Here is a 27,945-nt window from a genome sequence, read left to right as displayed (position 1 = left end):
CCCAGAGCAATATCCTCTGAGGCTGTGCCCACTGACACAACCCCTGCCATTGGTTAGGAGCCAATATTTTAACCAAACTGATTGATTGACTGAGAATATTAAGAAAGGATCTCACAGGAAGCACACAGACAAACCACTTCATGGAAAGATGATCTGACCGAAGGTAAGCAATCCATGTGTGGGATAGAGAGCAAGAGAGGGTTCAGCTTTGTTTACAAAAGTCTCTGCTGTATGAATGATACAAAAGTCTCTGCTGTATGAATGAAAGTCCCAAACACAATAAACAAATTGATACATCACTTTACAGTTTATAAAGTCGTTTCACACACACAATCACATTTAACTCTTATTGATCTAAAGGCTCACAACTTTTTGCATGTGTCTGCCTTCCAGACCAGCAGAAGGTACATTCCTTTTCTCTGCGTGCTTTCAGGTTCATTCTGGTTTTAGTCCTTAATGTAAACTCCTAGATGAGCTGCCACCTTCCTCACCAGCCTGGACAGTATCCCCCTGCACTCTGGCTGAGGTCATGGCATTTTGTTCTTTTTAGTAGACACGGTCCTAATATTTGGACACAGACTGTCTTAGAACTGCATTCTTGGCCCGTTCTATTTATCTATACATCCATTTCCCCTGTCCCTTTTCTTATGTCACAGGGCTATACAATTCCATTCCCTGAGATCTTTAAATTACCTGGGTTCAATTGACTTTTTCACAGCGTCATATAATTTGAGATTTGGAAGAGACATCAGAGGTCATATAGTCAAACCTTCTACCCATAACAGAATCCCCTCTACATCACTGCTGGCTGCTGGTCATTTAGTCTCAGTGTGAATGGCCCCAGTGAAAAGGAGTTCACTGATCTGCAAGGCAGCCCATTTCAGCAGACTGCATTTCCCTAAATGACAATGATGCCTCCCATCCCCCCTGCTCTTCTTACAATGTAATTTTGAGGCTTCTCCCACTGAGACTGGAGCCTAGGGCTCTTCCACTTGAATCTGGACAGAACTTGAGGCTGCTCCAACCAATAGAGTGCAGCAGAGTGATGCTCCGTGACTTCTGAGGCCAGCTCACAAAAAGATGATAGCTTCCAGCTAGCTCACTCTGGGATGTTTGCTCTGGGAAAGCCAGCCATCAGGCCGTGAGGAAGCCCAAGCTCACCACGCAAAGAAACCACATGGAAAGGCTCATCTGGAGAGAAACTGAGGGCCTCCTGCCAATATCCACTTATTGGGCATGTGAGTGAATGACACTTCAGATGATTCCAGTCCCCAGCCTTAGAGCCACCCTATTTGAGGCCAAGTGGAGCAGAAATGAGCTATCCTTCCACGCAGAGTTATGTCTCTTCATAACTTCACAGGGCTTAATATCAAGAGGACCAGTGCTCTAGGAGCAGAGTGAGTAACCACACTGGAAAAGCCTCCTGCTCATCAGAACCTAATTTAGACAAAGAGATCCTGGACTTAAAGCTGAGGCCTTAATAGGTTGAGATTTGGGGGCTCAGAGAGAGGGCATGAGAAAATTTTGCATGTGTGGGATTTGAATTGTTGTGGCCAGAAGGCAGATTGTGACAGACTGTATTTTCCTACAAGCAACAATATCACCCATTCCATTTGCTCACCTTACAATGTGATATTGAGGCTCCTCCCACTGAGAAGTGAGGTCTGTGTTCTCTTCTCTCGGATTTGGGCAGGGGCTTCTGTTTGCTTCAACTAATAGCTTAAGGCAGAAGGGATGCTATGTGGCTTCCAAGGCTAGATCTTTGGGTGACGCCTGCCCACTCCACTCTGACAAGGCCTGCCATCATGCTGTGAGAAAGCCCAAATTAGCCCAGGTGGAAAGGACGTATGGAAAGGAACTGAGGCTGCGGCCAACAGCCAGTTTGATTGAAGAAGCTCCAGATGATACAATATGCCCCAGAAGATGCCACGTGAGACACAGTCAAGCTATATACATTAAGCTTTGTCTGAATCATAGATTCATGAACAAATAAATCCTGTTTATGTTTTGAGCCACTGATTTTAGGGGTAAATTGTTACACAGTGTTAAATTGCCAGAACAGAGGCAAATCCCTGTACAGGAGGGTATAGCCCTATATTATGAATCGAGCCCTGTATTGGGACAGAACCCTTTATTGTGGTAGAGTTCTAAATGTGTGTTAGGGGGTAGAATCCTGTAGATCCCTGAAATGGGACACAGCCTTATATGAAGGTTAAGCCCTATATCAAGAAGCAGAAACACAAAATTCTAGTCTATTCTGTACCCCTCACTGGAAGACTTTGGACCAGACATCTAAATGTCTCAAGATCTTAGGTGCATCATCTGAAAAACTGACATGGTAAATATTTCGCCTAAGAGAAGATACTTTTGAGTTTAGTCTGGATCCTGCTATAGACTTTATTATTCTACATTGCCACTTATTCATCCAAAATACTCTTTGTGACCTGCCGTTGTCATCAAACTTGAACTTTATTTTTAAACTGAAAGCCTCCACTTAGAAATGGAGTAGAAAACATAGTAGCAGTAGTAGTAAATCCTCATCTCTTGCCTTTTTGTGTCTTCTAAATCACTCCTTCACCAATCGTCACCCAATCCCCGTTCATATATAGATCTTTAATTGAGGCTATTCCTATAGGATAGGAACAAATGTGATTCTTTTAGCACTTCCATAGAAAGTAAGATATATGTGTATATTTCCCCTTTAAAATCAAGTGCTAGCAAAATGCAAATTCACTCCGTTTTGCATTTAATCCTTGTGCTGCAAAGAAAACCTCTTAATTTTCTCAAGTTCTTGCAAATAATATCCTTTGGCAGCAAGGATATACATTCTCAAGTACAAAGCAATATCTCAATAAACTAATTTTCCATCGGAACATTTAAAGTGTGATGTTATTTTGTCTAAGATCTCTGATATAATAGAAAGACAGGAGACTGACTAAGTGGTTTCTCAAAAATGAAACAGAAGGATACCTCTTCTGAATACAAACCTTTTTCTAAATTCTGAAGCAAAACTACCAAACACTATAGAATTACTGGGCCGTACAGAAAGTGCTTCTGCTGTTGTTCCTGCATAGGGGTTTAGATAAGGATGTGCCTTATCACATACTGAATTTACTCTCCAAATAAAAGAGATCCCCCTTCTCTGGGCTATGCAGCTTCAGAGTTACAAAGTGAAAGTGGCACCCACATTACAGAGGAAAAGGGGCTCTTGGGACTGCATTTTCTTCTTCCCGACCTGAACCTCCCTTCTTCTCCCATTTTTTTTCACACCCTTAACCTTCTCCTCAAAAGACAGACCTTTAAGATTTTTTTTCCCTTAAATTGATCATTCTGATGTCAGGTCATTTTGGAACCAGTGATTAGTGAATATGATAAATTACCAGTAGCAGGTTTGCTTTTGCAGGTTTGAAGTTTTGATGCATTAGTTATTTCCATCCAGGAAAATTATAAGTCTGAACAACATAAACTTCTAAATCTCCAGATGGAAAACTAGTCTTTTAGGAATATTGCTTTGTATTTGAAAAGGCAGTTCCTTTATATTGACAAGATCTAAATTTGCAGTATTATTGGCATCTGTTACCTTTTAAAATATTTTCAAGTATTTTCTCCTCAATCTATATTTCACTGAGACCAGGGATATTCCTGAGAGTTTAAATCAGTTTGATTTTTTACCATTCTGTGTTCTATAAAAATGTCAAGGCATAGGCACGGAAGATTGTGCCTTTTGTTTGAGGTAGGTGTATGATAAAAGATAATTTCTTAGAGGTTTGCTCCAGAATTGGCAGGTCTGCTTTCTCTTTGTCCTCATCTATTTGTGCTCCCTCTGAAAGGGTCTTTGGACAATGGAGTTAACAAACGGCACATAAAGCGAATGCCCAGATGTTTATATTCCTAGACTGTTGTTTACACAAATTTTTCAGTGTTTGTGATCCCTGAGATGTGAGAGGCTGGGGTAGGCTGTTTACATGAATTCCTCTCTGGGAATACACATGGCTTCACATTAGAAGCAGCAGGAGGATTTTCAAGGGAGAGAATTTCAGGACAGTGTACAGAATCGGAGCCGGGGGGTCGTGACCTTGCCTATTGATCCAGCCTCTCTAATTTCCACAGCTTGCTGAGGCTTGTTCTTCCAGCCTGCTGGTGTACATTAGAGCAGAAATCCATAACATGGCCATGTTCACCCAAGCACAGGAAGAAACTAAATTAAATGTTAAAAAACAATCTGAGGCTAGAGTTGGACACAATTCATCATGATCCTAGATGCCAGGCAGGTGGGATGAACAAGGATTCCTCAGCCAATAGACCCCCAAACAGAATATGGAAAGGCCTTGGTGTCTCATTTGTCAGGGACACAGCACAGAGTCTGAAAATGCACGAAGGTCAGCTCTTTTGGCTATGACATATTTTTCCTCAAAAATATGTTATACACATCTGAAAAGTGTAACTGAGGTAAATTAGCAGAAGGAATTGGGAGAAATGAAGGGAACTCCTTATGAAACGTGTATTTGGCAGTGTTTGGCAAATTCTCAAAGCTAAGATGCTTCTGTGCTGGCCTCGAATTTTCGTCCCTCTATTCCCCAGGCTAGCTGGTTAGATTTATATTGTAGGAAGGAGAATGTCTCACCAGAGTCACGACCTTTCTTCTGGGTGACAGAGATTCAGAACAATAGCACCTTTGGCATCTCAAAATGAAGTCAGTGTGTTAAGGTAAAGGACGCCAGACACCCTGATGCTCTAAAACATCTGGATGATGCACTGCATTGTTCACTTTTCATCTGGATGTTTCACCTCAAGTAGACAGAGCTGAAGGGAGCGCTGCTCAAGGCGTATTGGACAATGCCGAAACTGCCCTTTTCTGCTTCTTCCCTTGATCTCATTTATATTGGACACAGGGCTCATGCCATTTATTTGCCATTTACTTATTGATTAATCTAAAATGTTTAACCTGAAGAAGGCATCACAAATGGCAGGTTGTTCTGCTGGGAGCTGCCTCAAGTGCTGGGATGCATTGCTCAAAAGGCATTATCTAATGAACAGGATGCAGCCCAGCAGCGCCTTGTTTAGGGAACCCAGCCCCTGTTTGGGTGGTGGCAAGAACGCAGCAAAGCGGTGCTGGGGAAACTGGACAGGTACATGTAAAAGTATGAAATTAGAACACTCCCTAACACCATACACAAAAATAAACTCAAAATGGATTAAAGACCTAAATGTAAGGCCAGACACAAACTCTTAGAGGAAAACATAGGCAGAAGGCTCTATGACATAAATCACAGCAAGATCCTTTTTGACCCACCTCCTAGAGAAATGGAAATAAAAACAAAAATAAACAAATGGGACCTAATGAAACTTAAAAGCCTTTGCACAGCAAAGGAAACCATAAACAAAACCAAAAGACAACCCTCAGAATGGGAGAAAATATTTGCAAATGAAGCAACTGACAAAGGATTAATCTCCAAAATTTACAAGCAGCTCATGCAGCTCAATAACAAAAAAACAAAAAACCCAATCCAAAAATGGGCAGAAGACCTAAATAGACATTTCTCCAAAGAAGACATACAGATTGCCAACAAACACATGAAAGAATGCTCAACATCATTAATCATTAGAGAAATGCAAATCAAAACTACAATGAGGTATCACCTCACACCGGTCAGAATGGCCATCATCAAAAAATCTACAAACAATAAATGCTGGAGAGGGTGTGGAGAAAAGGGAACACTCTTGCACTATTGGTGGGAATGTAAATTGATACAGCCACTATGGAGAACAGTATGGAGGTTCCTTAAAAAACTACAAATAAAACTACCATACGTCCCAGCAATCCCACTACTGGGCATATACCCTGAGAAAACCAGAATTCAAAAAGAGTCATGTACCAAAATGTTCATTGCAGCTCTATTTACAATAGCCAGGACATGGAAGCAACCTAAGTGTCCACCAACAGATGAATGGATAAAGAAGATGTGGCACATATATACAATGGAGTATTACTCAGCCATACAAAGAAACGAAATTGATTGATTGGTAGTGAGGTGGATGGACCTAGAGTCTGTCATACAGAGTGAAGTAAGTCAGAAAGAGAAAAACAAATACCGTATGCTAACACATATATATGGAATCTAAGAAAAAAAAAAAAAAGGTAATGAAGAACCTAGGGGTAAGACGGGAATAAAGACACAGACCTACTAGAGCACAGACTTGAGGATATGGGGAGGGGGAAGGGTAAGCTGTGACAAAGTGAGAGAGTGGCATGGACATATATATACTACCAAACGTAAAATAGATAGCTAGTGGGAAGCAGCCGCATAGCACAGGGAGATGAGCTAGGTGGTTTGTGACCACCTAGAGGGGTGGGATAGGGAGGGTGGGAGGGAGGGAGACACAAGAGGGAAGAGATATGGGAACATATGTATATGTATAACTGATTCACTTTGTTATAAAGCAGAAACTAACACACCATTGAAAAGCAATTATACTCTAATAAAGATGTTAAAAAAAAAAAAAAGGTTGACAGAATTGTGTTAAATGATAACAACATTCCAGCAGAACACATTCAGGCAATCCCTCCATATGCAGCACTCCATAGGCCTACAAAGGGAAAAAAATGATTCTGCAGTTGTACTTTTAGGCTAAAGTTCTATTTGTATGCTAATAAATCACTGGACTGTAACTGGAGGGTTTTTTTGAGGGAGGTGACCAAGGTCAAAAGGGGAAGTGGAGAGACAAGTGAATCTGTTAGCAAATCAAGATGAAGCTAGAATGTGGGAGCTAAAAGAGGCAGTGGAGGAAACTGAGGTTCCAGGACAGTAAATGACCTCCCTCGCCAACACACACACTGGGGCCCATGACACAATGAGTGCATCGTTTCCTGCACTGCGGTGGTCAGAGCAATCGCCCTGCATCCAAAAGTCTGAGGTTTGTCACCTGTCTCTATCTGCATGGACCTTGGACATATTAATTTATCTCTCTGTACAGTAAGTCCCCTACATACGAACGAGTTACATTCCGAGAGCGTGTTCGTTAAGTCCAATTTGTTCTTAAGTCCAACAAAATTAGCCTAGGTACCCAGCTAACACAATTGGCTATATAATACTGTACTGTAATAGGTTTATAATACTTTTCACACAAATAATACATAAAAAACAAACACGAAAAAATAAGGAAAATATTTTTAATCTTACAGTACAGTACCTTGAAAAGTACAGTAGTACAGTACAACAGCTGGCATACAGGCGCTGGCATCAAGTGAACAGGCAAGAAGAGTTACTGACTGGAGGAGGGAGAAGAGGTGGGAGATGGTAGAGCTGAAGGATCGTCAGCAATAGGAGACAGAGGGCAAGGTGCAATTTCACTCATGCCTGACGTTGATGGCACAGGTTCTGGTTTCTTGCTGGACTCATTTCTACCTACCCTCTTGATAAAACGATTCAGTGATGTCTGGGTAGTAGTTCTTTTTTTCGTGTCATAGATAACACGGTAGCACTGGATTGCATTCTGAAGGGCTTCTGCAACCTTTGTATACTGTTCTACATTCAGGTCCTGTGCCTCAAAAACTAACGGTGCCACCTCAAATAAAGAAAATCCCCTTGCCGTTTCCCGTGTCGTGAATCTCTTGGGTTCTTCAGTTACTTCTTCTTCCTCTTGTCTCTCTCTGTCCTTTCTCTGGGCCTCCAACTCCATCAGGTCTTCATTAGTAAGCTCCTTGTGTTGCACAGCAAGAGTACTGTACAGTAAAGTACACAAAAGCACAACCATTTGTAGAGGATGCACGCACGTGACAATGTACGCCAGACATGTGAACGGACATGTGATTAGACATGTGAACGCACGTTTGCATCTTTGAAAGTTCACAACTTGCAGGTTTGTATGTAGGGAACTTACTGTACTGTGGTTTTCTCATCAGTAAACTGGGGATAATAGCATTTGAATAGTGTCATGAGAATTAAATGAGATAATGTATCCACAAATATTTCACCAGTGCCTGGCACATGGTAAACACTCAACAGATAAGGTTATTTTTCTCTGCTGTCTTTCCCTTTTAGGATATCTAGCCCTGTGTACCTTTTATTTACGGAATCATTTTAACTAAATATATCTATGTGGAAAGTGCTCAAATCTTAAGTCTAGAGTGTGATGAATCTTCACAAAGCAAACACATACCCCTACCCAGATAAAGAAATAGAACTTTCCCAGAACTCCAGAAACTACCTCCTGCCTCTCCAGTCATAACTCTTCATTAACATAACTAACTACTAGTCCAATGTCTCTGTCTAACTTTGTCTGTTTTTAACTCTGTGTAGAAGGAATCATGCCATATTTATCTTTTGTACCTGGTTTATCCTTCTCAGTACTATGTTTGTGAGATCCCTTATTTGTTGTAACAGCAATTTATTAACCTCATTGCTGAGATACTGCACTATATTTCCTCTTTATAAAATCACCAAACACTAATGTCTTCTAAAGAGTTGGGAGGAATGTGAGAAGTAGTTTGTTAAGTAAGATAGAGTACGAAAGTTGGACATTATTTCCTTAAAAATTTTATTTAAATTAGAGATCATTCTATGTTATACCTATAGGAACTTCATTCTTAGTCATTTGCACAGTGAAATGGGAAAAAATGGTTGTTGCAGCTGACACCTTACCTTTTCCACAGCCAACAACACATTGGTTCACCATCACAGAGCAACTGACAAATTGTTGTAGTACCCTGAGCTTTGTTACATCTGGGGTCACCAAGGTGAGTACCCATATGAACAGTATCCATTAAGGTGATGCCATCAAAATGAATGGTTGTGAACCACTGAGCAAGCCTCAAATCCTTGTTTTCCAGATGGAAAAACTAAGTCCCAGAGGAAATAAATTCCTCCCCCCAGGATCATACAGCCAGTGAGTAACAAAGTTAGTGCTGAATGGAAAGAAAGAACAAGAATAGAGGATTTGGGATGTTAGTTGAAGCAAAAGCATAGCTACTGGAACAAGTCCGTCTTGAATCGAGCCTCTGAGGTGTGGCTTGTTCTGCATGAGGACCACTCACCTTGCAGCTCAAGTATTCCTTTAACAAGTATTCCTCTGGACAGCATAAACTGTCCCAGAGCCTGTTGGTTTTTGCAATTTCAGAGCACAGTGGAGTCCTTCTTTTAGTTAAAAGAAAAATATTCTATAATCCGAAGACTATAAATACCAGTTGTTCCTTAATATACTTTGAATTTTCAAAAGAAAATTTGTTGTCTGGTCAAACAAAGCAGTTTTCCCCCTATGAGAATGTTATCTGATGACAGTACCAACATTTGTGACATCTATGGTAAAATAAAATGTTATCATTTCTTCAAGTATATGAAGTTGATTTCTGTAGTCAAGTTTAACTCAGTAGGTACACTGAGAAGTGGAGAGTCAAGAGAAATGCACAGAGCCTACCAGGAATAGTAAAAAGTAGCTCTGAGCCTGCATTTATCAGGGATATGTCCTTTAACAGGAGAGACTAACTACAAACTACCTATGGGAGAATTTAGCTCCTTTGCTTCTGTTTCTTCACCCTCCAGAATCTGATCAAATTTCCCTATAACCAAAAGGCCCAAATTGGAAAATCATATTTTTGCCTGAAGATATATATATATATATGTATATATATATATGTGTGTATCTATCTATCTATAGATATATATGTAACCAATATAATACATTAGTTTTTGTTTTCCAAGTGGAAAAATAATTTATGTATTTGCACTTCAATGCTTTTAAATGTTTTTACTTTGTATGTTTCCATTTTCATGCTTTCTGTACTTATTCTGCACTCATTATACAAAGATTTTCTTTTCTCATACAAAATGGCTTTTTGGATACGTTCTCCTATATTTTTCTATAAATTTAATGTTTCAATGTAATTTCAGGGTTTGAAACTCCTTTTATTCTTAAAAAATGTGTAATTTATTTTCTACCCACTTCTAAAAATAATATGAAGTACATTTTGGACCTCTGAGTGTAAAACACTTTCTTTTCCTGAATGAGTAAATGGACCAGACTTGCTCATTTCTATTCAAACAAGAAACAAATGATCATAAATCAGATAAATACAAACAATATATATACATGTTTGCTTCCATTTGAAACAAAATGGGAAAAAAAGAGCAGATTGTGGGCAATCACTTTTCATTGACTCAGCTCCTTTGTGGTTGATTCAATACAGTTGTTAAAATTATGGATTATTTCAGCTGCCATTGCCAGTTTATCTGGATTTGAGAGAACAAGTAGGTCTCTGTGAGAAATGAAGTGACTACTATAAGTTTATGGTAATTATGAAAATTAGAAATAGTGAGAGTCCCCTTTGCTGTGATCACTGACCAAAGGAAGAACCTCACCTGTGCTCACTGAGAAAAGGATTGTTCATCCTAAAGTGGCTGACACCCTCCATCTCCCCAGCCCTTCACACACAATGCATTCCCTTATTATAATCACAATCAGGAAAGCTCATCTTTTGGAATTAAGGTAAGGAAGCATCCCGTGGGACCCATCTGGGCCATATCTACGTACCTGCCATGATTATGACTCTATTGAAAAGTTCCCAATCTAATAGCTATTTTGGGGCATCATAAGAGCTGATTGTCATTAATGGTGAAGCAATCAATGAGATGATGTTATTTCAGGCACCTTAACAACTGAATTGGATCATCCATGCATGAGTCCATAGATAGCTCATTGACTGGCTGTTATTGTGGCTGATAAAACCAAGTCAGCTGGAAAAGAGCTCTTTCCATCTGGCCTTGCAGACAAACTTTAAGTCTTTACTGTGGAATCATCCAAGATGATTGGCCCTTTGAAGTAGCAACGGCATAAACCTAGAGGGATTATGACCACAACAAGAGGCCCTAACACAGAGATTCAAGTCAAAGAGACCGCTAGCTTTTGCAAATATGCAGTTGAAATCATTCAATGATTGGCTTATGAGGGCAGGACTAATTAATCCATGGATATTTTAATATTCTTCCAGTAGCATGGTAGTCAAGAGAAAGAATAATGCAGGGATGAGACAGATCAATGAAGCACTGATCAGCCCAAGTCTGTGGAAGAAACCTTGCTAAATGCCCAGGTCCAAGCATTGTCCTACTGCAGAAGCAACTGGTAGGGCCAGCTGTGGGGACTGAGCTATTTAAGCTGGAAAAGTTGGGACACACTACAGATACCATCCCCAGAATGCTACCAAACTGCCCAGGAGGAGGAGGAATTTGAACAATAGCCCTAGATTATGGGAATGGACTCCTCTATATAAGCTGACTTGAGTATCATAGTTATCCAGAGAGACAGGCTATTCCTTTTATTGAAATGCACCTTTGAATCCAGCAAAGCTGTCTTTCTATGGGTTATGTCAGGGATAATGACACCCAACCTGAAAAGGTCAGGAACGTAAGCAGATGCAGGGAAGGTCTTAAAACTGAAGTCCTGGTAAGACTGGGTCAACCGGTTTATGTGGAGCAGTTTTGACTTACACTTGTTGTCCTTGCATGAGCTTCATTTTTTCTAGATGCATCTATCTATGCTTGATAATACAAAATAACAGATACCATTGTTAAGTGCTGTTGTCCTCGTGAAATTGTGAATCAAAGTAAAGGTGACCCCACTGAGAAGGAGAAAAAAATGGGAAGGAGATGGGACACAGAAGTTGGCCAAATAAGTTTTTATATGCTTGACTTGGCTCAGTATGCTTTAAGAGAGCTCAGGGAATCTGAAAACATTCAGTTATTGTACTATGTCAGGCACTGTTCCCTGTGTATGTTTCTATAAGGTCTTTAATTTTTAGCCATGTTAAACAAGAGAAAAAGTAAATTAAGTTTCTAATCTAATACTGCAAGCAGAGTCTCCCAGCCCCCATACATGCAGCTGCATGCATGCACATGCACACACACATATATACACATGCACACATAGACACACATACCTGCTAGGGTTGCCAAATGAAATACAGGAACCCAGCTATGTTTGAACTCAGATAAACAATGAATAAATTTTTATATAAGTACATCCCAAATATTGCATGAGATATTCTTATTCTAAAAAATTATTCATATGTATATGGAATTTAAATGTAAATGTACATCTGGTATTTTTATTTGATAAATATTGCAACTCTTAATACCTGCCATTTCTTCTCATATCACATATACTATGACATACAGACTAACAAATACACACATGCACATACAGAGAGTTACACTGCACATAAATGGGAGGAGTATAAATTTGTTCCAGATAACTCAGGTGAAAAAAATGACTTCAATTAAGCTTTATATGTTCTAAATGAAATCAAGTATGGCTCTGAACATTTATTCAAAGATTTGTGATGTTTTAAATTTCAGTCATGTTAGGGAGATCCCTTCACCTCCTTAGGGTTATACAAGAATTTGAGGCAGTTATAGTATTGCCCCCTGGGAGAATGACCGCTGGTCTTGGGTCACATCACTAAGACAAGTTAGCAACTCTATTCACGTAGCATCAATAGTGGGCCAGCGGCTCTTTCACCATGGTTCCCACCCACAGCTTGGTGGCCAGGTAGCCAGCACCATTCCCCATCCAACCTCCTTGAGGTGGGAATGAGACAAAGCCCCCCCTCCAACTCCTTTACAGACACATGACATCCCTTGTCTTAGGGATACTGTCTATCTCTCCTGAAAAATCTAGCTTTACTTATTTCCTCTATAAGCTAAGACTTTGCAAAGCAAACCTGTATTTATTCTCCCTGGGCCGAGAGAAGACCCTAACCACCAGGATACAGAAACTTGAAGCTCATTTGTTTTGGTAGGCAGGGAGTAGAAAGGGTGACTCCAGAGAAGAAGAGGGCAATGTAAATTTATAATTATATACAATATGAAAAGTGCTACATATATAAAGTCCAGTCTTTTTTTTAAAAAACACTTTACATGTCATTCACAATGCCCTTTTTATTATTCCCGGTTTACAGATAAAGAAACTGAGGCAGAGAGGGAGCAATTAAGTCACTTGCACAAGACCACTTAGCGAGTAAGTTGCTCTATGTAAGACAGTGTGTGTGACAGAAGTGGGGATCTCAGTAAGACAGGGGTGGGGAGATCAGGGAACACTGGGGAGGACTTGTGGGAAGAAGTTTGAATGGAGAGTTTGGAAGAATGGGCAGGGAAGGAAAGGAATTCTACACTGAGGAAACCAAAGCAATGTCACACAGAGGCGTGAACCTGTGTGCTGTTTGGGGAACTAAAGGTCACTGTGACTGGAGGTATGACAGAAGATGGGGCTAACGGGAGATGGAGAAGTTTGAGCCTCATCCTAGAAGCTAAGGATGAAGCTAACACATCCTAGAAGTGTTTTAATCAGGAGAGTGACACGATCAGATTTGTGATTTGGAAAGGTGTTTCTGTGCAGCTGTGAGAGGAGGGATCAGAGAGCAAAAAGACTGGCAGCAGGGAGACCAATCACCCAGGCAAGAAGCCCTAAGGCTTAAGCAAAGGTAGAGATTATGGGAGTCAAGAGCAGTGCACAGGGATATCCAGGAGGTAGAAGCTACCAGAAGTGGTGACTGATTGGACTGAGGGTACAAAGGAGAGGAAATGGTCTATCTATTAATTATAAAATTTCTGAGTGTATCTCTGTTAAGTCAAATGTTGAAAAATGCAACTGAGTTGTCATCCTTTTATATGACATAAAAAACTAACTTTAGTGAAATCATAGGTGAAAATAGATGTTATTATTTTGTGTGTTTTTCCTTCATTTATTTATTCATTTATCTACTCTTTCATCAGATAATTACCGAGCACTTACTGTGCACCAAGCACAATGCTGGACACTGGGCTATATTTTGAATGAATGATACTAATTTGGTCTCTTCCCTCACCATGATGTTATGGATCAGAGCCATTTGATGTGACAGAGATAGAGACATAAATAAAATAAGTACTTGTGCAATTTTCTGAATGATTCCTTAGGGTAAATCTTATCTAAAACTTTATTTTATTTCCTATGCCACAAGTTCAACAAATACGTATTGAGGTTCCATGATATGCCAGGGTTTACGGCAGGGATGAAGCAAACATGAATAAATAAGATACTTTTGAATTGGAATGCATGCTAAGAAGACAACAAAACATAGTGAACCAATAGCAGCGGCAGGGCAGGAATAAGGGGATATCCTAGTTTGGATGGTCATCAGGGACAGCCTCTTTAAGGAGGTGACAAAAAGCAGAGACCTGCGCAACAACAAGGAGTCAATCAGGCACTATCTGGGGCAGAACGTTCCCCACCAGAAGGTTACAATATGTGCAAAGGCCCTGAGGTAAAAAATGAGCATGTGCTCCGGAGACACTAAAGGTCAGTGTGATCAGACAGCAAGAGTCCACAGTTTACATTAGGGTTCATTCTTGGTGTTGTACATTGTATGAGTTTGGACAAATGTACAATGGCCACCATTACAGTATCATTCAGAATAGTTTCACCACCCTAAAAATCCCATGCTTCACCTATTAATCCCTTCCTTTCTCCCTCAGTTTCCTGAACTCTTGATACCCACTGATCTTTTTACTGTCTCCATGGTTTTGCCTCTTCCAGAATGTCATATAGTTGTAATCATACAGTATATAGCCTTTTCAGATTGGCTTCTTTTACTTAGTGATTTCCTCCACTCTTTTCACGGTTTGATAGCTCATTCCTTTTTAAGACTGAATTATATTTAATTGGATTGACATACTACATTGTATTTATCCATTCACCTACTGAAGAATATCTTGGTTGTTTCCAAGTTTTGGCCATTATGAATAAGGCTGCTATAAGCATTCATATGCAGGTTTTTGTGTAGACATAACCTTTCAACTCCTTTGGGTAAATACCAAGGAGCTTGATTCCTGAATTACATGGTAAGAGTATATTTAGTTTTGTAAGAAACTGCCAGACTGTCTTTTGCTGTACCATTTTGCATTCCCACTAACAGCGAATGAGTTTCTGTTGATCCACATCCTTTCCAGCATTTGGTATTTTCAGTGCTCCAGATGGGGAACAATTTTAAGTGTGACATGATTTGATTTATAGTTTTAAAATATTCCTTTGGCTACTGTATAAAGAAAGCACTGTTGGGGAGCAAGAGTGGGAACCAGAGAGATCAGTGTCCAGAGGCTATTCCTGTTATCCAAATGAGAGATGGTGATGTCTTGAACAAGGGTAGCTGCAGTGAAAATGAAGAACCTGGGGCAGACTTGAGATATATTTTGCAGGTGGAATCAACAGGACTTGTAGATAAATGAGACGTAATGGGTGAAGACAAAAGATGAATTAAAGTTTTTGACCAGAGGAGGTGAGTATATTTATGGTGGTGACATTTATGGAGATAAAAAAATTCACCAAAGAATAGGCTTAAAAGGAAAAGTTAAAAAATTTTATTTGGCCATTTTTAAAAAAATTTGAAATATTTGCTGGATATCCAAGTGGAGAAATTGATGGAGAAATCAATTAGGCTATATAAGAAATCAATTAGGATATATAAGTCTAGAGCTTAGTGGAAAGGTTATCTCTTCATTCCTGGGTCTTCTCAAAACCTCCACCAACACCATTAACCCCTGCAGTCTCTGACAGTCTACAAGACAGAGAGTTATAGGTTGGGCCATCTCATTGAGCCCCTGTGAGCTCCTGTGGCCCAAGACAGCAGAGCCAGGGCAGGAACAACATGTGCAGCACAAGCCTCAGCATGTTGCTCCCAGGGCACACTTGTGCAAAGCTGGTGGGAGCCTGCAGAGAACTGTGTCTGCAGCAATAGCTGGCACAAGAGACAGACAAGGCTAAGAGGACTTGAAGTGCATAAGAGAGCTTCAGAACAGTCACTTATCCCAGGATCAACATACTGTCTCTTTCCTGGCTGCCTGTTAAATGTCAACATTTGACCTTCATTCTCCACTGAGTAGAAGGGCATCCTATGTTCAAGAAACTGTTTTGCACTACAGCAGAAATTAAAATCAGATAGGAGAAGTCCTAGTTGTAAGGAAGAAGTCTACATCTATCTCAGGGCCCTACAACTGTAGGTGGGCTTATGCTGTCCTGAGCCCCTGTAATATCCTCAGTGGGCTTCTGAGGAGTCCTATCCAACCAGGACACCTTGCATGTTTCATCTATCCCTTTCCCCTTCACAAACATCTTCTACTTTTAATGCTTTCTCTGGTATTTGAACAACAAAGAGCAAAGTCTCTTCTCTCTGTGACACAATCTATGGGGTCTGAAAAATAGCTACAATAGCTTTTGACAAGGAAGAAGCTGCAGCTTAGAACTGATCTTAGTGATAACTCCTTTTGGAATTTCTAAATAATCATGTGCATTTTTTAAAAAGTAGAGTTTCCCTACAACTCATTGACCAGACTGTACCCCCAGAAAGAAGTGACCAAGGCCAAGAGAAACTCCATGACAGGATCACTTTGGCATTTGTCTCAGGGCAGAAAATGCCAAGCAGCAAGCCTGGAGGAGTAGACTCACCCAGCTTAATCAGCAGCATAATAAATGTGGATAATAGTTTATTATCTACCTTTATTCTTGTAACACTCTCCTATTAAAGGAGGTGTGGGTGGTTGTTTTCAATGTCAAAATTCTCTGAGGCAGCAAAATTGATCCATATCATCTGGCTTGGTAAAGAATTTAGAAGTCAGGGATTGTTTTGCCATTACCCGACCCCAACTTTGCCATATGCAGGTTCAATCCAACCCATTATTCTATAAGCAGTATAGAAATGTGCTCTCCCTCAGTCTCCATGTCTCACTGCAAATATGACCCATCTGCAGCTCATCTACCTGTCATGGCTTATCCATCTATCCCTTAGGCCTACTGGTAGGAACGTTGGCAGAGGGTTTTTCTCCAGTGTACTTGCTCCTTCTGCACATCAAGTGTCTCTGTCCTGTGAGTCCATCAAACAATAAGCTCTTTAAAGGCAGAGCCTCTACCTTAGTTGTCTTTGCATCCCATTGCCAAGCACAATTACTGACTCTTGGTAGGTGCTCAGTAAATCTGTTGAGCAGAATGGAACTGTCTTGGGTGAGCGCAATCCTGAAGACCCCCTATGTACTCATGGCTAATTCACTGTGTGTCTATCCCTATGCCTCCTCCCAAATGGAGCCTCTGAATGAAGGAATAGAGCAAATAAGAGACAGCAGACAGAGGAGCAGACTGAAGCAAGGCTCACCTCAAAGGCTTCACAGAGCTTCTTCTAGAGGGAAAGGCTGAGAAGAAAGTCAATTTGCAACATGTTTACGGTAAAATTACAGTTTATACTATTTCTTGGCCTAAGACCTTGCTCTTCTGCCTCATTGCTATTTGAAAACATCAAGAGATAGTCTGGGTTTCCATATCCAGTGCATTTCCTGACTCAAAAAAGAAAAGGAAGAGTTAAAGAAGTAAAAGAAAAGAAAAGTTAGATAACCACCCATCTATATAACCTTCCCCCACAGTGGCTCTACAGATCTAATAAAAGTTTCTAAAATCCAAAGAAAAGTCACTAAGAACATGAGGGATCTGCCTTCTGAGAGGACAAACTCTTTTTTTTTTTTTCAGTTGAAAACAGAAGCATGTGGCCTCTGAGCAAGTGTCAGAAGTTCTGGGTTCAAGCCTTAGTTCTAACGTATCTGGGCTGTGGGATCCCTGACCATTCAGTCTCACCAGTACTTAGGTGCCTGGATTATAAGAGAACATAGACTGCCTGCCCTGCCTTCTTACATGTTCCCTGGAAACAGTACATGAACCTTTTGTACACACCTCTTTTAGAGAACAACCCACATTGGATCCTAAGTATTTGTGCCCTTGTCAGTCTGTCTGACTGGATTCTGAGAAGCAGAGGATAGGCTTGCAGTTCAAGTTAGCTCTGAGCTCCCAGTGCTTAGCACAGGAGGTGTTCAATAATTGTTGCTAAAATAGAAGCTGGGAAGTAATAGCCAAGTTATTTAAAAGCAGGGTATCTGTGCAACTTTAATGATATATATTAGCCTCTCGCCACCCCTATGCTAAAAACTGGAGCTTGCAGAGAGAACTTTGCATAGACCTTTTGGGTTGAATGTAGTGGGTTGAATGATGATCCCCAAGTCCTTACCCCAGTACCTGTGAATGTGCTCTTATTTGGGAAAAGGTCTTTCCAGACATCATTAATAATCTTGAGATGATGATTACCTGGGTGGCCTCTAAATCCAATGATAAAAAGGATAAAAATCCAATGATAAAAAGGACATCCAATGATGTCCTTAAAAGAGACAGAAGAGAAGTCCATGTGAAGACAGGCAGAGATTGGAGTGATGCAGTCATAGCCAAGGAACACCTGGTGCCACCAGAAGCAGGAAGAGGCAAGATAGGATTCTCCAATAAAGCCTCCAGAGGGAGCATAGCCCTGCCGACACCTTATTCTTGGACTTCTATGAGAGAATCAACTTCCAGAACTGTGCAAAAATAAATTTCTATTATGTTAAGCCACAAAAACTAATTTGGCGGTTTATGTTATGGCAGCCACAGTAAACAAATGCAGCCTCACACCTTCAAGGTTTGTTTCTGCCTGCTCTGTGTCCCCACAGAAATCCCAGGGAGCTGGGACCTCCAGAAGCCATGGGCTTGTCACCAGCAAGCAGGGGTCCTCAGAAGCCCAGTTTTCCTGTCATGAACACAGGTGATCAAAGTTTCATTTGTTGTTTTCGACCACCAGCCTCGGAGAGAGTTAGAAAGAGATGGGGAATTCAGAGTAATGTAATTTGTCATCCAAGGAAGTGAGATGAGAAGTCACCAATTATTGGCTTGCTCAGCAGACAGAAATGAAAATTATTATTGGAAATAACACAAAAGCCCCCAGAAACAGAGGGGCTCTCATTTGTAAGATACCAGCCTCTGAGAAAGCTTCTGGTGTGAAACTGTTTCTCTGAATATTATTTACATAGGCCTGTTTGCTTTATAATTTGAATCTGGAAAAGGAAAATTGTTACGTGGATTTAATGCGACTGTCCCTTAGATATTCAACATTATCTAAACAGTTTATAAGTGGCTAGTTCTTGGTAAGCCTCAGTTTCCCCATCTATAAAATGGAGACAAACGATAGTTCCTATTTCACAAGTGTTTGGTAGAAATAAACAAGATAATTTTTATAAATGGTTAGTACAGCAGTAACTACATAGTATTCAAGAAGTATAGCCATATTAATTAATTATTATTATTTCTGTTGTTATCTGTGTCAGAAGAGAGTGAAGCAAAAGCTCATAGTGGTTAAAGGCAGCATTCAAGTCCATGACTAGTAGGTTGCGTGGTCTAAAATGGGACACATGTTTCAAAATGTATTATGAATATCTTTGTTCAGTCTTATTATGATATCTCTAAAATATCACTTAAAAAAAGGTCAGAAATCTACATTTGGAGGCCTTAACCACATGGCCTCCTCATGCAGGCCCTGTCTGCCAGTTCCTGGCCCTCTGAGGGGCCTCAGTTTAAGGGATCTGAGGACTAAGGGTTTGCAGAAAGAGACAGAGTTGCCTGGATAGCCTGTGACTCTGCACCACTCATGACTAGGCTGTGGCCAGCCCCTCGCATAATTCATGGATCACAGTACATGCTTACTGAATATGTGATGTGTGCATGAGTAACCATTCACGAACGACTAGAGGTTGGCACACTTCCTTCCTGTATGAAAGAACCATTTTATGGAACATGAGTGACTTCCCTGCAGGAAAGAAAAAGACAGAAAACAAAATGAAATTCAGAAACTATAAACAGTTTGGATGCCCCAGATATGTCTTTAAATAAGGTCACCTTCTCCAACACTATTTTCTATCCCTTTACTGCTATAGTTCGAAGTGGAGAATGTGGGAGACTTTAAGCACAAAAACACAACCACAAATTCCATTTAATGTCTGCTTCCGTGAGTCCTGCCAGCCTAGGATGGCAACCCCAGGCCTCTCATGTTATAGGCAAAAGGTAGCTTTGGAAAGACATAATGTTACTCAGAGATACGTTCTCATTTTCACTGTTTGGGAGAGGAAATGAAAAGACTCCAATGTTCAGTCTTGGATAATTTATAAGAATATCTCATCTCTGCTCTAAACTCATTTATAGAAGTTATATCTTTATTAACTTGCTGTGTGATCTTGAGCAACTCAGTTAACCTCTCTGGGACCCTTGATAAAGTCCAAATTATGTAGACTGTTGTGAGACTTCCATGAGAATAGCATTTAGTTAATGAATGATAAATTGCATGGGCAGATCCAAATTTTCTGGGGGCTGAAGCTAATACAATTGGAGGGCTCTCTTTAAGAAAAGGAGTTTAAAATTTATTGTGTACAAGGTTTTAAAAGGTGTCTGTGCAAGTGAGAGTCCATAAATCTTGTTTCATGACAATTTTACCTTGAGAAAATGGGTAATCAGATGATTATTATAAGAAGTGTTAGCACAAACTCTTTTGGTCTTACTAGAAGGGTACAAGCTAGAAGGAAGAATTTCTGAGTATGCCGCAGTTGCTCAGAGAAAGGAAACTATGCGGTTCCTGCGAGGGTCTATGTAAGGGGTCCCCAACCCCTGGGCCATGGACTGGTCCCGGTCCACAGCCTGTTAGGAACCAGGCTGAACAGCAGGAGGTGAGTGGCAGGCTAGCGAGCGAACCTTCATCTGCTGCTCCCCATTGCTGCCCATCGTTCGCATTACCGCCTGAAGCATCGCCCCCCCCATTCCATGGAAAAATTTGCCTTCCACAAAACCAGTTCCTGGTGCTAAAAAGGTTGGGGACCACTGGTCTAGGTGACCTTTGCTGCCTGAAGATCCTTTTCACTCAGGCTGGCCTCAGACCTCAAGTTCTCTCCTATGTGGACAAGTCCAGCAGGAATGTCTCAGGGTGTGCTTAGTCTGATTCAAATCAGTGCATGTTTCTGGCATACAGTCCAAGAAAACATTGTGTTTTTCACTGTGAGGCTGACGTAGGAGAGAAGGACCCAGATGGAACATGGGGCAGTGCTCCTGCACACAAAGACTTGCAGTCTGGCTGAGGAAGCAACCCAGACAGACATTAAATAAGTGGAGAATATGTTATAGTATCATGGCAAACTTGAAAGCAGCTTATCAAATTCTCACACTCTCTGTGGACGAGCTTAAATCACTTTTATAAAGTGTGTCCTGACCATACAAACCAGACACTCTACCTCCACCCAACTCATACCACACTTAAGGTTGAGAACACTCATTTGATATTTTTTGTATCCTGTCATTTTTGTCTTGCTATTTAAGTGAATATGAGCATTTGCATGTGTTGTTGTGTTGGGGACAATGATGATGATGTTTCCTCAATAAGATGATCAGTTCTTTGAGGACAAGAAGCAGGTGGTTTGCTTCCATATGATCTCACAGGCCCTGCTCTGTGACACCTCTAAACAAACGACTGTGTGTCATATAGAACATTCAGACTCAGCTCATAATGTGCCATGGGCTATAAGAAAGAGAAAACAGAGATGCTGCTCAGAGGAAACAGGGAGGCTATCAGGAAGGAGATCAAGTTCAGTCTTCACAAACTTCATTTCTCAGAGTTAGAGCATTTCCTCCTAGCTACATAGCTCATCATTCCCACTTTTCAGCCTCATGTGCTAGTTAGGACTTCCACAGAGAATTTGAGAGAGAGGCAGCAGGGTGGTCTGCCTACCTGAAAAGGGAAGTTGCTCAAATCAGGGAGTAACTATAGGAAAGCAGCAGAGTTAGAAATTGGAAAAGGATATGTTGAAATTCAGCTTTGAGCTTCTTGGGAGAGATGGGAATAGGCCAGGGATCCCAGAGTCAGGAGGGAAGCTGAAGAAGACCATTGTGGAACCTACAACTGGGGCCTTAAGGGCACACAACTGCAGGGAGTCACTAAGCACCGAACAGGGATAAAAGGAGAGCAGTGTTCCTCTCAAAGCAGCCACGGCCATAGCATCCACTCAGCAAAGGCTGCAGATGGGAAGTGCGAACGTGGGGGAGGCTGACCAGCAGTCATTCCTGCTCACCACCAGCAGGGTCCCATGCCTCCAGGCAGAGCAGGCCCTGCTCATCCTTGGGTCTGACTGCAACTGCCTTCGTACAGCCTGAAGTCAGTGCCAGGAACGTCTACCCTCAGGCCTCTCACCTTCCCGGGCAGTCTTTGACCTCCTGAGACACCTCTTCTCTGCTTTTTCTCAACAGCCAGCTCATCTCAGTCTCTGAATCCTGTACCATCGGAGTTATAGCAGGGAAGCACAGCAACTATAGCCTCTAAGAATGACCTTTTTCTCTCATGGAATGGTGACCTCTTTGGACAGCGGAGCAATGGAAGGAAGAAAGGGCCACCAAGCCAGCCAATTAGACCAGCTGAATAATCAACCCTGGCAAACATGGCACGACTGACAACTCCAAGACGAACCTCTTTCCTATCCCAGCGCAAGATGATCTGGATTCCTCATATTTACACCATACTGCCATTCTTGGCATTGTTATCTAAATATCTTGAGGTTTAGGCACATAGTAGGTACTCACCAAATCCTCAATGAACCATTTGGGTTCCATTAGCTTTCTTTTAAACCATAAGACCTTAGGGGCTGGGCACAGGATGGAAGCATCCCCTGCTGTGGGAAGGATCCCATTTCTCAGCGGGCTGATTTCTTTCTGACTACCACTTCATAGACTCCACCCCCACAAGGGCAAAGCTGGTGCTTTAATGAAACCTCATTTGGCACTAGGTAGCCCTGGATGTTCCCTTTGTAGTATCTTCCCATTCTGATTGTCTCTTCCAGAGGGACCGCTGGGGACTGCAAGAGACGACTGTCGACAACTGATAAATGCAGTCTTCAAAGCCACTCATCCATTCTTAATGGACAGCCCGTTAATTTGAGGTCTAGGTCATGAATTTGAATGCTACGCACTGAACACCTCTTCAGCAAGAAAACTTGGTTTTGCCTCAGGGTAAATGGTGATTCATTAATTGTAATTAAATTAGGCTGGTGGCTTAAACTGGATGTGACAAAATGAAAATCCCCATATAAAACCTGAGATGCATCTCACAGGCCTTCTGTCAATAACATCTAGTTTTTGTCTAAGTGGATTTAAAGGGAACAAGATGCCTCTTCTTTAAGGAAAAAAAAAAAAAAAACAAGCTGCCTCAGTTAAATAGGGAAATAAATAACTTCTGAATGTTTCTCTGTTTCTTATTCATTCAAGTCCTGGTTTGGAAACTTCGAAGGACTAATAATAAGGGTTTTATGTCTCCTCTGCACAGCTGGGAGGGAACCAGTGGCATTCTAGGTTCAGCCCCTTCTGGGTTGGTCATGAAGCCGGTCTGCCTACATCTGTTTGGTCCTGGGGTATGATCTGACTTCTCTTGGTTCAAGCAAGATAATTGCCTGTTGACTCAGTGGGTGTATAGGCCAAATCCTTGGATGGAAGTCTGGAGTCCTGAGATCTTATTGCACTTCATTGAGTAACTAGCTGTTAGCTTTGGGCCTCTTTAACCCTGAATTTTCTCATCTGTGAAATGAGAGGGTGAGATAAGTTCCCTATTTTATAGCAAAAGAGAGTTAAGCAGAAACTCAGTGTGAAACAAGTAACTTGAAGCTTCTCTTGTTGAATGGAGTGGAGATCACAGACCCATCTCTAAGCCCAGGGAATCTCAGAGGAACATGGATGATGGTGGAACAAAATTTGGGACCTGGGTTTGAATAACAGTTCAACTGGGTATTGTCTCAAGTCTCTTCCAACTCCAAAGCTAGTGAAAAGCATACATCCTATCATGCTATTGACTGAAATGTATAAAATTCAGTAACACGTGAATGTCATGCTATGCGTACTGAGGATGGTATAATAAATTTAATAAAGAATAAATAAGTATTTTCAGGAGGTAGTGAAACTTTTGTTACATGCCACTCAGCCAACCAGAAAACGTTGTTTGGTCTGTGTCAGGAAATCATAAAGGCTTCATGTCCAGTGAATAGAAATCAGACCAGACCTTTTAAGAATGCCTCCAGTCTAAGAGTCACAAACCCAAATGCTTTGGGGGAGCAGGCATGAAATACAGATGAGCGAAGAGGGCCAGATGAGGCCTGCAGCAAGCTGCACGGTGCCTGCATCATCCCGGGGAACAGCCACTCACTTTCAGCTAAGTGTGGCCGTGGGAAGTCTGGGGTCAGCATACTAAAATTTTCTGTCATGGAAAGCCAAATATCAAGATGATCATGTCTTAAACAAAAAGAAAATTCCTAATTCCTCAGTCAGAATTTGATCACAGAAGCAGAGCCGCTCTAAGTGGTATGAATACACGATCTTTAACAGGGATTAGATTTAACACAATTGTGAGACATGGTGAAGAAGTCTCTGTAAGGTTGTTGCCCCTGGTGTTGGGCAGAATTCGCAGCAGGTCAGCTGGAATAGCAGGTGGGATAAAAAACAACAGGACGTGAAGTAAGAGACAGCAAGGGCAAACTCGAAAGCGTGAACGTCTCTCAGTTACTCTAGTCTTGATGAGGTGGGTGACCTGCAGAAGCTGGCATGTTCCTTCATGAAGCTGAACTTACACTTGCCCAGGAAGGTGAGAGAAGAGACCTGGTGGGAGCTGGAGGAGCTGCGGTCCTGAGTGCTGCCCCACGCTGACAAGGCGAGTCAGCAGCTCAGCAACAGGATGCATGAGCTGTCACAGTGCTGGACAGCCACCTTCAGAGCATGTAAAAGGGTGCTGCTTACCTTCACCTCCAACATCTGATGTAAATATCTCTTGTGGCCAACTCTAACTGAAAATCATACAGGAAAGAGAATTCTGGGACACACAGTTCCAACTTAGCAAAGCAGACAAAATATAAAGTCACCACGGTCGACCCCTTGTCCACACAGCTTCCACACACATTTCTTTACCTGCACAGAACTTCCGGATAAAGACAATAGCAAAATCTTGCTTATACCTAACACGATGTAACTATTCTTCATCTAAACAAAAAACGCTAACCTTCTCCACAAAAAAATGATATAAAGTCATTTTATTCATATTTGGCTGATGTTCATTCTTCTTCTGAGTAACACTCCCTTTTTGATGGCCTGTAATTTACATACTGGGCTATAAGTTTAACTGCTATTTACATATCTTTTTCTTCCAGTTTTACTGAGATATAATTCACATATAACGTTGTATTAGTTCTAGGTATACAACGTGGTAACTCGAGATATGTATATATTGCAAAACGATCACCACAATAACTTTAGTCAACATCCATCACCTCGCATAGTCACACTTTTTTTTCTTGTGATGAGATTAACACATTTTATGTCAGAGAAATGGGAAAGGGGAAGACAAAATTGGCTAATATATATTCAAATATATTTAGATCAAAATATGGTAGAAATGCTCATAATGATTACTTTTTTTGTTTCCGCAATTTATCACATGGTTACACTTAGTATTTATAGCTACCTTCTCCTATTACCCATTCCATATTTCTTTGCTCTTGGCAAGCATCTTGGCTAGAGTTGTTCCTTGGCTAGAGGTGTTCCTTGTCTGGTGGAGTGACCTAAATCTTCATTTCTGAAGAGACTCGGCCATTAGCAGTCCTGCCTCTAGTGAGTTGTCATAGTGTCCCATTAACTTTTACCACAGAGAAGTCCAGAAGGGGCTTTATAGTATACAATTTTGGCAGTGTAGCAAGCTATTCCTCTAGGGGATCCAAACTTCTCTCCATTCCAGGGTCTCTGGGTCTGCACTCTGGCTCAAGTACAGGGCTTAGTGGGGCTGAATCATTCTATTGTGGTGATTCAATCTGAATTTTGGTTGCCACACCCAGAGTGTTTCCTCTTATACAAAGTAAGTAGACTGCTCATCTCATTCAGTGCTTGAGACACCATGACCAATCAGTCAAAGTCAAAGATACTCTGTGTTCTGCATTTACAAATAATGAAATAATGAAATGTTGAAAATCTTGTGTATGCATCTTTGCACACTTGCATACTTGCGCAAGCATAGTGTTCATTTTTTGACAGGAAGGCATAGAACATTTTCTTTTAGGTCCTCCTGGTTGCTGATTATTTGCTTATCCTGTTGTTGATCTGTCTCAAAGATTATTCTTCTAGGTCTATGGTAATAATTCAAATTGTAATAATAATCATTGCAATTTTAGCACTTACTATTTGCTAAGCTCTTTCCCTACAGTATCTCATTTAATCCTTAAAATAGGCAAGTGTTATTATTCCCAGTTTACAGAGAGGAAATGCTCATAATTTCAGGAGCACATACAGGTGTAGGATCTGTGGTATAAAGAATGTAGGAGACTTGAGCTAGATCTCATAGCTAATGATTGACAGAACCAGAGTTTAATCTTTCCTCTTCTCCCAAAACCCATTTTTCCCTATAATATTACCCAGAGAAAATACTGAGCCTGTGCTCTAGAGCCTGTGTGCCACAGCTACTAAAGCCCATGTGCCTAGAGCCCGTGCTCCGCAACAAGAGAAGCCATGGCAATGAGAAGCCCGTGCACTGCAAAAAAGAGTAGCCCCCGCTCACCGCAACTAGAGAAAGCCCGTGCACAGCAACAAAAGACCCAACACAGCCTAAATAAATAAATAATAAAATAAATAAATTTATTAAAGAAAAAAATGTTGGCAAAGATGTGGAGGAAAAGGAACCCTTCTACATTGTTGGTGAGAAGGTAAATTGGTGCAGCCACTGTGGAAAACAGTATGGAGATTTCTCAAATAACTAAAGATAGAACTACCATATGACCTAGAAATTTCACACTTGGATATATAACCAAAAAAACCAAAGCACTAATTTGAAAAGATACATGCACCCCAATATTCATAGCAGCGTTATTTACAATTGCCAAGATATGGAAGCAACTTAAGTGTCCATCAACAGATGAATGGGTAAAGAGAATGTGGTATATAAATACAATGGAATACTACTCGGCCATAAAAAAGAATAAAATTTTGCCATTTGCAACAATATGGATGCACTTGGAGGGCATTATGCTAAGTGAAATAAGTCAGACAGAGAAAGACAAATACTGTATGATATCACTTATATGTGGAATCTAAAAAATACAACAAACTAGTGAATAAAACAAAAAAGAAGCAGACTAACAGATATAGAGAGCAAACTAGTGGTTTGCTAGTAACCACTAGTTTGGGGAGAGGGAAGGTGGGGGCAATACAGGGGTAGGGGATTAAAATAAGGGGTTATTATTGAATTATATGAAATCACATATGTGAAACTTTTGAAAAGTAAAGCACTGTAGAATTTTAAGAATTTTTTTTTCAATTAAAAAAAGTTTATGGCTTGTCATAGGCACAAACCTAGTCAGAGACCAGATATGCAACAGAATCTTGAAAGCATGTGGACCAGACAGTTGAGCCAAATGGTTACCCAAAGTTGTTTAAGATGTTCAGAAACTGGGAGGTGTCTGAGAATAAGGGGAACTGCAACCTGGTAGAGTAGAAAAAGTGTGCTGTTTACCGTTGGTGTAATTTTAGCACATCAATAAACCTCCATTGCCTCATTTGTAAAATGGGGAAAATAATAAAATCTACTTTACAAGGATGTTGAAAGGAGTCAAAAATATGAATAAATGCCTAACACACTGTGAAGTGCTGTACTAAATGTCAGAATTCTTGCCATAGTGCTGTAGCAGGCCAAGCAGCCCAACCTCAAATCAGCAGTAATTCAGGTGACCGTCTATGTATGTCCTGGTTTGTCCAGGACACTGCTGGTTTATCATTCTTGACATAGTGTCTCATTTTGTTTAACACATTTGGACTCTCAAATGTAGCCCTGTTTGTTTGAACAATAAGTTCTATGGAAACCAAAGGATCAGTATTGGAGCAAGCCAGCCATTCAGTAGGTACAGAAGTAACCTGCTAGCACAGTTTCTACTTCCTGTTACTCCTCTTCCCCTGGAGAGATCTAAACCTAAGTGAGCCCAACCAAGGATATTGATTTCAGGAAGCATGTAAGGCTGAGGACAGTCTGGC

General features: G+C 40.9%; 1 long non-coding RNA gene across 1 annotated transcript; it reads left to right on the top strand.

The window, feature by feature from the left end:
- On the top strand, positions 1 to 23,109 carry LOC137231333 (uncharacterized). Its single transcript, XR_010946499.1, has 3 exons — positions 1 to 163; positions 18,543 to 18,634; positions 22,150 to 23,109. It is a non-coding gene; the product is annotated as an uncharacterized lncRNA (long non-coding RNA).
- The last annotated feature ends 4,836 nt before the right edge of the window (positions 23,110 to 27,945 follow it).

This window comes from Pseudorca crassidens, chromosome 1 (genome assembly GCF_039906515.1).
Source record: "Pseudorca crassidens isolate mPseCra1 chromosome 1, mPseCra1.hap1, whole genome shotgun sequence".
NCBI classification, from domain to species: Eukaryota; Metazoa; Chordata; class Mammalia; order Artiodactyla; family Delphinidae; genus Pseudorca; species Pseudorca crassidens.
Note: the sequence above shows the minus strand (reverse complement) of the source record. Positions and strands in the feature narration are given on the sequence as shown.